Source organism: Lupinus angustifolius, chromosome LG06 (assembly GCF_001865875.1).
Source record: "Lupinus angustifolius cultivar Tanjil chromosome LG06, LupAngTanjil_v1.0, whole genome shotgun sequence".
In the NCBI taxonomy this organism is placed as follows: domain Eukaryota; kingdom Viridiplantae; phylum Streptophyta; class Magnoliopsida; order Fabales; family Fabaceae; genus Lupinus; species Lupinus angustifolius.
The window spans coordinates 23,517,547-23,529,107 of NC_032014.1; the positions used below are offsets into that span (position 1 = coordinate 23,517,547).

The 11,561-nt window shown below is 37.4% G+C and overlaps 1 long non-coding RNA gene across 1 annotated transcript in view; it reads left to right on the forward strand.

Annotated features, from left to right (window-relative positions):
- Positions 332–11,561, forward strand: part of LOC109351415 — a 12,824-nt gene continuing 1,594 nt past the window's right edge. Inside the window, exons 1-2 of the long non-coding RNA XR_002108223.1 lie at positions 332–430; positions 9,394–9,397. This is a non-coding gene — a long non-coding RNA (uncharacterized LOC109351415). The remainder of the gene's footprint in view (positions 431–9,393; positions 9,398–11,561) is intronic.

The following is an 11,561-nucleotide window of genomic DNA, read 5'->3' on the forward strand; positions in this document are numbered from 1 at the left end:
TTTGTGTTCCTTCCTTCCTTCCTTCCCCGCAATCGGGAAACAAAAAATTTTCTTTAGCTTCTCTCTTCCCTTGAAGCCCGTCCTCTTTCTTTCCTTTTTACCGCTAACATTCAAGATTTTCTTTCTTCTTGGATGTGTAAGTAAGTGATTTTATTTGTGGGTGAAGGTTGTTTTAATTGTATTTGAAGTAGGCTAGGCAGTATGATATTCCCTTCTTTCTTCTTTAAGGATTGGAAGTTGAAGTCGTTATGTTATACCTTGGAAGTAGTCCATGTAAATTCCGGTTGTATTCGGGGCATTGCCTTTTCCCTTAGCCCGTGCACCTCTTTATGAAGCAAGTAATTTGATTACTTATTGAAGTGATTCTAGTTTGTTTCTTACTTTCAGAGTCAGAGTAGCTTTCTCTTCCTCTTTTTAGTCTTTCATTTCTGTGTAAAAGCCCAAAAAAAGGAATCAATCATTAGTGTTCCAATTCGTAATGTTTCTCTTTGTCTTATATTCTCTTTCTCATATTCGAAGTAGTAGAGCGAGCTTATGTGCTGCTTTTCATTTAAGGGAATGGTCTTCTGCAAAAGAAGTGAGAATATCCTTCCACCTTTGATGATAATCGTATCATCCTTGCCTTTCAGCCTAATCTATTTAACATGTAATTTGTAGTCTGACCGTCTTATATATTCTAGTATATGTAGTCCAGCAATTGGTAAGTAGAGCATTGGCTAGGCGATTCCTTATATATGATAGCATCACGCCTTTCACCAAGCCGACCCTCAATGTGGATGAAGCTACTTATTTTGCGTTGACTTTTGTCCGATGATGTGTATATCAACGTAGAATAAATTTAGTGAAATTTAGATCTACCATTTTCTTATATATGCAACCACTAGTGCTAGTTTGAGGGCTCAATCAAGGAAGGCAGACCTTAGAAGTAATACATGATAAGGTTCATTAGAATTTTTCATTTCTCCGGGTGAGAGGGAATTGTGAAACGTAGCTACGCCCTTCTTCCATGAGAGTAGGTATACTAGAAGCCAAGAAGCTTGTGAATACATTCAACCAACCAAATAGAGGACAAGGATAGTTAACCTCCAAAGTGAAAACCCACCGTCCATCACAATGTTGACTTTAGCTGGCAGCAATGCATCAACATAGAGTGTCCTAATTGACCCACAACCAGAGGAGAGGGAATCCACTGCTCGCTGTAGAATCCTTAACTTTCTTAGCAGCCAACATGACCATAAATATGAAGGGGATCACAACAAAGGTGAAAGAAGAAATCGAGTGCCTCTTGGATGCTAAATGAATCAGGCCAATCCCTTACACAGTGTGGTTGTTAAAGAAACCCCCTATTAATATTACACTTTAGCAAGAAGAAGGGCAGTAAGCAGTAATATGCATCAAATTCAATGTGTTAAGCATATTGGCGATGTAGCATGATTGGAGCTTCTTAGTGCTGAAGCTACTACCTAATTAAACTTCCTCTGACTTAGATAAAGGAGATAGTTGTGTAGAAAGTATTGCCTTTCTTCTTAAATTACCGCTTTCCTGCATTGGTGGGCTGAAGCATTAATGAAATGGGAAAGCTAAGGGGCTGCCCCAAATCAAATAGACCGAGTGCTACCCCTGTCCGCTGACCCTAGCTTAATCCTTTGCGTACAACCTTTCCCAGAATCTAGCTTGACAAAAGAAGACAGAAATGTGTACCTACACATATATCTATTTATGCTTGGTTGCTTATACAATAATATAGACAATGGGCCGTTTCTACGAGATAAATGATTAGTCGTTTTCGCGCACTCTCACGTCCAAGAAAGATCTTTATTAGAGTAGAGTGTATCCAAAAATGGAATTTGGTTGGTAAAAGCACAATAATTGAAATTGAATTTAGTGATTAATATGGAGCCGAGCTAGAGCCGAGAAGAGCACACCAAATCTGTCTTGCCCTTGTCTTTTAATTTAACTAGTAAAGGTGCCTCAAAGGGTCAGATCCACATTAGCCAAGATGCTTGCTCCTTGGAGTTGTACTTAGAGAAGAGAAATTCTAGAACCCTGCTTGAAAGACATTCATCAATCTTTGAAGAGGACTCTGACTCTATCTTTATCCATACGACCTCTAGAGATAGTGAAATTCTGAGTTAAACGATCTTAGGGGTCAGACGAGTAGGCTTGTCCATCAACCCCATTCTATGTCTATGCCATCTTATTTACTATGGATTCAACCTCTCAATGCTCTATTTGTCCCCCTATAGCCATCACGAAGGACGTGACTCCTCTATAGCCTAACAATTCGAATGGCTAAAAATCCCTATTTATGGAATACTAAACGATTGACCACTACGATGTCGAAGGTTTGGAGGACTCTTCCATGAATGGCCTATCATATCACTACTACTAGTCAATCTGGTCCATTCTACTATTGCCTCTGTCTTCTTGAGGGTGTACGAAAATTAATTCAATTTTTAGATACAACATGTCCCATGAACGTGACTCCCTCGAATCAAAATTCACATTTGTTAAACTAACACAAAATCCTCCCTGTCTCCAGGTTTCTAAGACCCACTCAACAAATTTCTCTCGTCGCCAAATTAATAGGGTACACTAGATTGTCATATATAAAGATTACCAAGAATTTAGCCAAAAAGGCTTGGACACCTAATCCATAATGTCCACGAAAGACTGAGCGTTGGTATGATAATATGACACTACTATGAACTCGAAATAACATTAGACATTTCGGAAGGTCAACTTTTGCACATCACTCTACTTGAACCTAGACTTATAATGACCCGAACAGAAGTGGCTCGTGGAAATATCGACTCCTTATGAATGATTGAATAAGTCATCTATTCTAAATAGCAGTTACATGTCCTTAATAATAGCTTAACCATCTGTACATATTTTATATCGGTCCCAAACATTAAGTCTTAGAAGTAGGCCCCGCTCTCAAAACCAAAATGATAGCAAACTATACTACTTACTCAGGAGGCATCGGTCATTCCTCCGGGAACATATTTGGGAGTCCTTATTGATATAATCATATTATAGTGTTCGAGTTTCCACCGTAAGATTGCAAACTCAAGTTGGAAATCCTTGCCATTCTTTCCTTAATGAGTAGCCCTGAGTGTCCATAGGGCACGAGGCAATTACAATCTAGCGCTTTGGAGATTCAACTTAGACTATCTAAAACTACAGAAGTCAACTCTGCCTTCTTATGTATGGCATTCCACTAGTGCATTGAGAGCTAAACGTCTTTAGGCCAATGCCAAAGTCTATTCTTTCTACATTATGGAAATTGGCTAGGTGTTGCTTGCCCCAGGGTCTAATTTGGATTAACACACAAATCTCGATAACTAAGACTTCATCCCCTAACATGGATGTCAACAAGTGGTTCCTACTCAAAAGACTCCATTTGTAATGTAATCTATCCCGTTTAACACATGCGACATGCATAAAAAAGGGTGTTCTCCCCCGAGTCATATATAGAATCGAAAATCATGCTTTGTATTCTTTCTCTCATGCCTTTATTCTAACTTAACTAGAAATTATGTAAGGTAAGAGAAGAAAGAGCAAGTTAAGTCAAATAGTATGCACTGTTCACCAGCTTCTGCCACTACATGCCCGATTCTTAGGGTCTTTGAATGAATAGGTTTTTGTTAGGTATTTCATTAGGGGAAGACTAGTTGTTAGAGCTAGTAATGAAGATCAACATATGACTCTTATCGAGATGGTAATGAGCATCTATAGCAATGGCTAGTGATAGAAGACTCTTTTTCCCTCTCTTTGTACTAAGTGAAGACAATCACTTTCAAGCACTCCCGCTAAAGTGAAAGCAGAAGATGTTGCCTAGCCAGCTGCACTCTCCAACCTTCTTTCATTCATCAACTTCTTTCCCCCTATTTTATTCTCAAGAATTCTTGACATTACCCTTCTTCTGAACTGCTCAGGCCCATCATAGTCATATGATTATATGAAAAAAAACATCCTGTAGATGCTCAGGTGCCGTAGACTGGCTGGTAAAAGAACCGGGAAGTAGAATGCCTCTAGTGAATTCAAGCTCTGCCATAATAGAGTTTTCTTTCTCTCTCTTAGGACGTTCGACAGTCTATCTTCCTTAGTTATGCAAGGTGAAAGAACACTGTTCTTTGAATTGGAAAAAGGAATAATTACTCAAATGACTGATTTAGGGCACAACTTCTGGTTCCCCCAGCATCTCAACTGATTAGGCGGAGACAGGATTCGAACCTACAATCTTCAAGTCACAAGCCAAATGAGTTGACCAATTCGTCTACCCTGCTTATTTTTTCTTCGAAAAGTTCAACTTGAATGTGTTAATCATCTTTCTCAAAGTAGCATTATTGGACCTTCTTAACGCTTTTCTACTACCTATAAGCTATACGCTTCAACCTCCCCTTATCTTACATAGTTAGATGGAGGATAAAAAAAGCATGACTTTCAATACGATTTTTATTTATTTCTTTTCTTAAAACAATTTATAGTTAGACTTTTTTTTTGCAACCAGGCTTTTCCTTTCCAAAATCGAGAAAGATCACTCCTAAAAGTAACTGTTATCTTATTATAAGATACCCTCACCATGGATGCATCTCATCTCTCTCTGATGCAATTATAGAACTTATAAGATATTAAAAATTTATCCTCGAAAATGCAGCCTATTCCACGATCCTATAAAATAAAGAGGATTTTCCCATTTCTATTATTTGACTTCCCCCCGATTCATCTTTTGGAATTGAAACTATCCTCTTGTAATCCTTTAAAGAACTTCTAGTATCTCTCCCCATAAAATAAAGCTAGTCCACGACCGTTAATCGGGAAGAAGTAGGCTTCATTGCTTTACTATTTTAGGAATTTATAGTTCTAATCAATAGGTAAAAACCATGGCTTCTTATAATAAGCAAAGCAAGGAATCTGAATTCTATCTAACTAGTGTCTCTCATTAAGCTATATTGGTTTTGAAAAGTAAAGGTGTTCGAGTTAACTTTTTGACTAGTCTTTGGATGAACTGTTAGGTTTTAGTACAATGGATTCCATAGGCTTTTCCGATGCTCTTCCAAAATAAGAATTTGGAAATTACTTGTCACATGCTTATGCGATGAAGAATGATTTGCCAGGGAACTAAGCTTGAATAAAACCTCTTAGATAGACTTAATGGGCACCTTTTTTTATCTTTCAGATCTATTTCGTTATTTGGAATATACACTAACATGAATGAGTAGCTCTTTTTTAACAAAAAGAAGATACAACCGATAAACTATAGTTCTTTCGGCCTTTCGCTTGTTAGTATCGTGGTACCTAAGAACTTTACTAGACCTTCGGGTTAGTGAAAGTACTAAACCATTCTCGATTGTAATTGTTATCTTCTTAGGTTCAGCCATGGATACATGCGATTTAAGAAAAAGAAGGAAATGATTTTTTAACTTTCTACCATAAGAGTTTATGCACAATATCTCTTTTCTTCCTTTACCTTATTTGCTTGAGCCCACAGTCCTTGTAGTTGTACCATAAGTACCAACCTCTTGTCCTGAAAAATAAGTTCTATACACACATAATTGTACATTTTTTATGGCTACATCAGGAGATTGAAAGAGACAAGGCTAGGCTTGTCGCCAAGGGGTTCACTCTGAAAGAAAAGAGGACATCGACTACATTGATACTTTCTTTCCGCTTTCTAAGAAGGATTCACTTAGGATAAGATAAGCTTTGGTGGCTCGTTTTGAAAGCTTCACCAACCAGATGGATGTGAAGACGACTTTCTTCAAAGGGTATCTACCAGTTCAATACTAAAGTTTATCATTTGAATTGTACATCCATTTTTCTTCTTTTCGAGCCATGGATCGTTCTCTCGAACTTTTATCAACATTAGAATCCCCGACCTAGCTAATATCGGTGAGCCTCTCCTTCTTTAGCTGCCTTTTTAGGTTGAAACCAAATCTAGACTATGTTTTTTGCTTTGACACTATTCAGAAGATATTTCCATGTCGGCGTCCACGTCATTTCGTGTATTGTATAATGGGAATGTAGCCAACTAGGGTAAGTAACCCTTGTAGAGCCCATGTATAAAAGTATTTATCTTGGTGACTACAAGCATTATTTTATATCGATAAGCTGACTCAAAATGGAGTAAAAAAGTCTGCCGACTCGACTCACTATTTTTGCTAGCGAAATAAGTTTAGACAATATGAACCATGAGAAGAGATACATCTTCACGAGGTGATTCCGCCCAATCATCCTTCACTCTCATCAATGACTTTCTTTTAGCCGTGGAGCAAACGTTTCTAGGTAGTCACAGCTAACTCTATCCATTTGCTACAAGATGAACCTTATGTCTCTCGATGGATCCAGTGAGCTTAGACTTTCAAGTATACACCCGAGCGAGTGAGTAAACAAGACTCCATCCGAATCTCAGCTAACGACCCAATCATGGGATTGAAGGATGGGACCTTTTCTCGAAATTGGACAAGGTTACAATTTACTTAACTTAATTTAAGTAAACTGGTGCCACAAATGTCGAGAGACTCTAGATAAAAAACTCTCTAATGCGTTAAGATGTGTCAGAAATAGAATCTGGAGCCAACAAAGAAGATCAATAGCTGGGGATCCAATTCGATCTGCATCTGGATATGGAAACTGGCAGATTAAGAGAAAGAGCCTCTGGTGGTCCAATTCGATCCAATCATGAGATTGAAGGATGAGACCTTTTCTCGAAAAACTCTGAATCCCAAGAAGAGTTGAAGATGGTGCAACATCGAATCCTGTTACTTACTTAAAATGGAATCTTAGCCCGCCTCACTTTCTTTCTTTACTGCATGAGAGCATAAACAAAGTCAAGGGATTTCCTTCCTTATTTCTAACTAAGTGGCTAAGAGTAAGCACATCTAGGTCAGGAATCTTTGCTCTTCTCGTTTTCATTTCCATTGCCTACGTTCTTCTTCTTCCTTTGTATCCGCCCGTATTGCAAAGTTGGTCTAGAACTCTACAGTTGTAATGGTTGATAATAGGGTGCCAACCAAGACTCCCTAATAAATAAAGCTTTGTTCGATAAAGCAAACGATTTGTTCTGACAACTTTGGACCGGATGAACCCCGTTCTTTTCTTTTAACGGTATCAACTATATCCACTTTAAGTTGGCCTTACTTGGTTGAAATTCTACGCTTATCTCATCTGCTAGCCCGCCTTCTTCTTCATTTTTAGCATTCCATCTTTCTATGAACGAATTTTGGCATTACCAAAGAAAGCATCAAATGCCTAGTTATCTAATAAAAAATTGTTTTCGCTCTTTCATTCCCGACCGTGAGAACATATTTTTCCTTTTCAATTCAATTCGATCGTGGGTTCTAATTAATAATTAGATTTCCTGGGGTGAGATCCTCCTACTGATCTTACTTTGAGAGATTCACTATCAACATAGAGAAAGCCTAGTCATAGGAGCGGAAAAATTGAATTACCCGAGGTTATCCCAGTTCCAGTTTCGCTAACACGAGGAAAGTCTATCTTTTTGGCATAAATTGGTCTTCTTCTTTAAACCCGAAATCTCTTCCTTATAGTCTACCTACACAACTATTTTGAAGTGAAGCAAGCTTCGAAGCATTAAGGGCTAGGTGTTGAAAGAGTTTTTTTCTGCTTGCTTTATTTTGAGGTAGTAAATTCCTGAATGATTTTTTTAATAAGAGGTCGATTCTTTGCTCGCCATCTCGGCTTTGTTGGAATATATTCCAACACCGGTATAATGGTTTCAAGAATGTTTGTTTAATAAAAAACTTAGCTTTATTGAATTAATAACAATTTGATACCATCTCGGCTTTTTTGGATTTATTCCAACCCTGATATAATAGTATGAAAATAGCAATTTAACACAAGTGTTAATGAGTGATATTTATTGTCGTTTTCTTTTATTAACCGAACTACTTCGTTATGGAAGGTTGGTAAAGAATAAATAAATAAATAAAGCAATAAATAAATGTTAGTTGCATAATTTGAATGATAGAAAATAAATGTTAGTTGCGGAAAATAAATGACAGAAAGTAAAAGTTAGTAGTTAGATCACTCAATATAACTGTGTATTTTTTCTTTTCACAAAGATACAATTTACGAATTAAATTGCACTTTGATTCAAGGTTTATTTCTTTGTCAACAAATAAAATTTATAAGTTAACACTTTACTATTTTACATTTGCATCTCTTTCAAGATTCAATTGTAGTATAGTATAGGGTTATGTCGAACCATAAGGAATTGCCTAATAGAAATGTACTCATACTTTGTATATTTTATCAAAAGTAAGAAAGTAACATATAAAGTTGTTTTTGTGATTTTATGAATTAAGAAACATGAAAAAGTAAAGAAACTAAGCATTTAAAAATTCAAGAGAAAATTATAGTTAAAATGATGGAATAGTTTCTTGAACAATATCATCATGGAAACTATGCAATTTATGTGTTATTCTTGGTTGATTCCACACATCATTTCTAAATCCTTCATCTTGTGACCTAGAATGATAAGATGATTTTCAAACCTTATGTAATACACTAAATAATAGTTAAGTGCCACTCATCGAAGTGGGTTGTCACACCCTACTTCAGGCTTCATTAACATCATTTAGTCTTGAACATAAGTTGCTTAATGTAGATGCTTGATATGGCAACTGAACTAAGGTGTAGGTTATACTTTTAGTTCACTTGTCAACACTTTAAAAAGAAGCATTTTTGGATCTTTAAATCAAGTTTTAGGTGATCAAGCTAATACCGCATTAATAACTTCTTAAATAATCAAAGTAACCAAAGAAACAACTCACATAAATGAAGAGGATGAAGAGTACAAGAAAGTTACACTAAGTCCAACTTTTTGGAGCATTAGTCATCCATCCAAAGATTAGATACTTTTGGTTCCGAATGAGGTTATAAAATCATGTTTTTGCACCTCATTTGTCAACTCCATTCCCTCTGAATTTCTATGAACTAAACTCCTAAGAATAACCTAAAATAAGAGAGAACTAAAAATGAGAAGAAAAGTGGTATGTAAAATGTATTTCAAGTGAGGAGGTGGGTGTGCCTTTTATAGGCAAAGTCATGGAAGCTTAGCTGCCCTGTTTGGCCGCCCAGCACCTGACTAGACTCACCCAAGTTGGTGAGTCAGCAGCTTGTCCCATCTTGGGCAGCTAGCTTGGACAACCTATTATGGATTAGGTACATACTTGGTGACACCTCCTACTTGGCTATTCAGAACATATGTCATGCATGAGGTCATATGCTTGGCCTTCAAGTAAATAATAGGCAAGTTGCTTGATGAGTTGGCCAAGCTTTCTTAATGGTCAAGTCCACCCTGCTTAGCCGCCTAGTTGCTTGGTTTCTTCATGGCTAGGTTTGGTCCTGGCCGCCCAGCTCAAGCTTGGTCCCTGTCTGGTTGGTTGGTTTCTTCATGGTGAAGGAACCGACCTTTCTTCATGCCGAAGCAACCTTTGTTCCATGATTCTTGAGTTGATTTTAGTTGGTTACTTGGCACTTTTGGCACGATTTCTTCAAGTCTAAGTAAGCTTTTAAGTTTATGCTTTGCTTTACATACCAAGCTTGGGTTTCTTCATGGTGAAGAAAGGTACATTTCTTCAAGCCTAAGTCATCGTTTTGGTGACAAGCTTAAGCATACAACATGTCGTACTTAGCTTGTTTCTTTTGAGCATTTCCTTTTGGACTTTTGACTTGTGATTTGGCATGAATTCTTGGCTTTCTGTTGAATTAATCAATTTCCTACAAAATTCAAGGGAAACTTGGACAAGAGGTGATCAAAAATTATTTTATTCAAACATGCTAAATTTATCTTAAAAGTGTTGAATTAAGTTGGTTTTCACATTTTTACATATGATAAGTGCCATGAAAAGTGTATGAAAATTAGGTATTTTTTGCACTTATCACTAGGTTTGCTGTTGGGTACGGGGGAATCCATAAATGACTCCTCCTCTTAATGAGGGCACTGTCTTGATTTTGGAGGAAGACTTTCTTATATTGGACTTAAAAATAAAGAGTCTTCCAGTTAGAATAAAGTGTGATAATTGGTCTGATCTTTCCCAAACACCCATAGAGATAAAAAAAAGTTGGGCGTTCTCTCATATGTGAGATTTGCTTTACACTCATACTCTTTATAGGCCGCCACACTTCAAGAAAGGCTCTAAATATCCATATATTTACCCCTCATCACACCACTATTATCCACCTCAAGGAATGCCCCAATATTGTTACCTAGTAGTTAGGCACATCTAGAATTTATGCCATTCAAAAGGGAGTCCTATGCTCTCACCAAGAGGGGAACATAAAAGAAAGAGACATTGGAGGGTTGTTCATCTCCTTGCGCCTCCTTCAGAATTGATACATGCTTATCGAAACTCCATGGCTCATTGTCTATGACCCTTTGTTTATCATGCCAATAGTAGAACTGCAAAGAAAATTGTTACCAATCTCTCTCAGAGCGCTATCTGATAATCAAATGGTTACTCTATCTATCATTTATAAAATGTTTTTTCAACATTTCTACCAATCTATTGCTAGCACAAGGATCAATAGCCTTAATTAGTCGTTCATGCCATGTTTGGACTTTAATAGGAGTGGATTAGTTAGAGTCAGTTTGTTCTCTTGTTTAAGAAGCTAGGGCTTCGGTCAAGCAAGCCTGCCTCCATCTTTTTATTCCATAGCCTATCGAGTCAAGCCAGATCTGCAGCTAGTGACAATAACTAAGTTATAGTTAGTAGTTTTAGTACTTTACTAGTACGATCCAAAAAATCCATAAAGGAAAATAGTCTTTATTTTCCCAAACCTCATTCAATCTCGAGCTGCATTCGAAAATGAAGCAAGGGTTTGGTTATTTGAGCGGAATAGTCTAGTTGTAATCACAACAGTTAAAAAAGTCAAGTAAGAAATACTAGAATGAGGTAGTTGACTAGCTTGGCCAAATAAAAAGGATTATGAAAGCATTCATTCCAATAGGGATGGGAAAGATCTTCTGATGCTTCTAACCCACTGATAAGTGCCAAACATACCTAAATTTCATACTTTTTTATGGCACTTATCTTAAGTATAATTGAGAAAAACCAACTTAAAACAATACTTTTTGTATAAAATATCACAATCTTGTATATTTGTGTTTGTATTAATTTTTTATGTGTTTGTAGGACTTAGAAAGAAGAAGAAAAAAGGAAAAAGACTCATGGTCAAAAAGAAAAAGAAGTCAAATTAAGGTGCTCAAGCAGGCAGTTGAGCGTGGACCAAGTCACGCTAAGCTGACCTGGACACCAGCCTGACCTGGACCAAGCTGCTCAAGCAAGCAGTTGAGCAGACCTTCTTGACCGCTCAGCCTAGCACCAGACTAATCCTGACACGGTCAGAAATCAAGGTTGGAACAGTCATACACGAGCCTGGCACACGCCCAAGCTACTCAACAGCAGCTCAGCGGTGCAACCAAGCAGCTGAGTAGTGAACCAAACTCCTACCTATGTCAGCAAGCACCAGGCCACGTCCCAGTCAGCACGGTCAAAGCTGTTGAACAAGCAGCTTAGTGGTGCTACAGG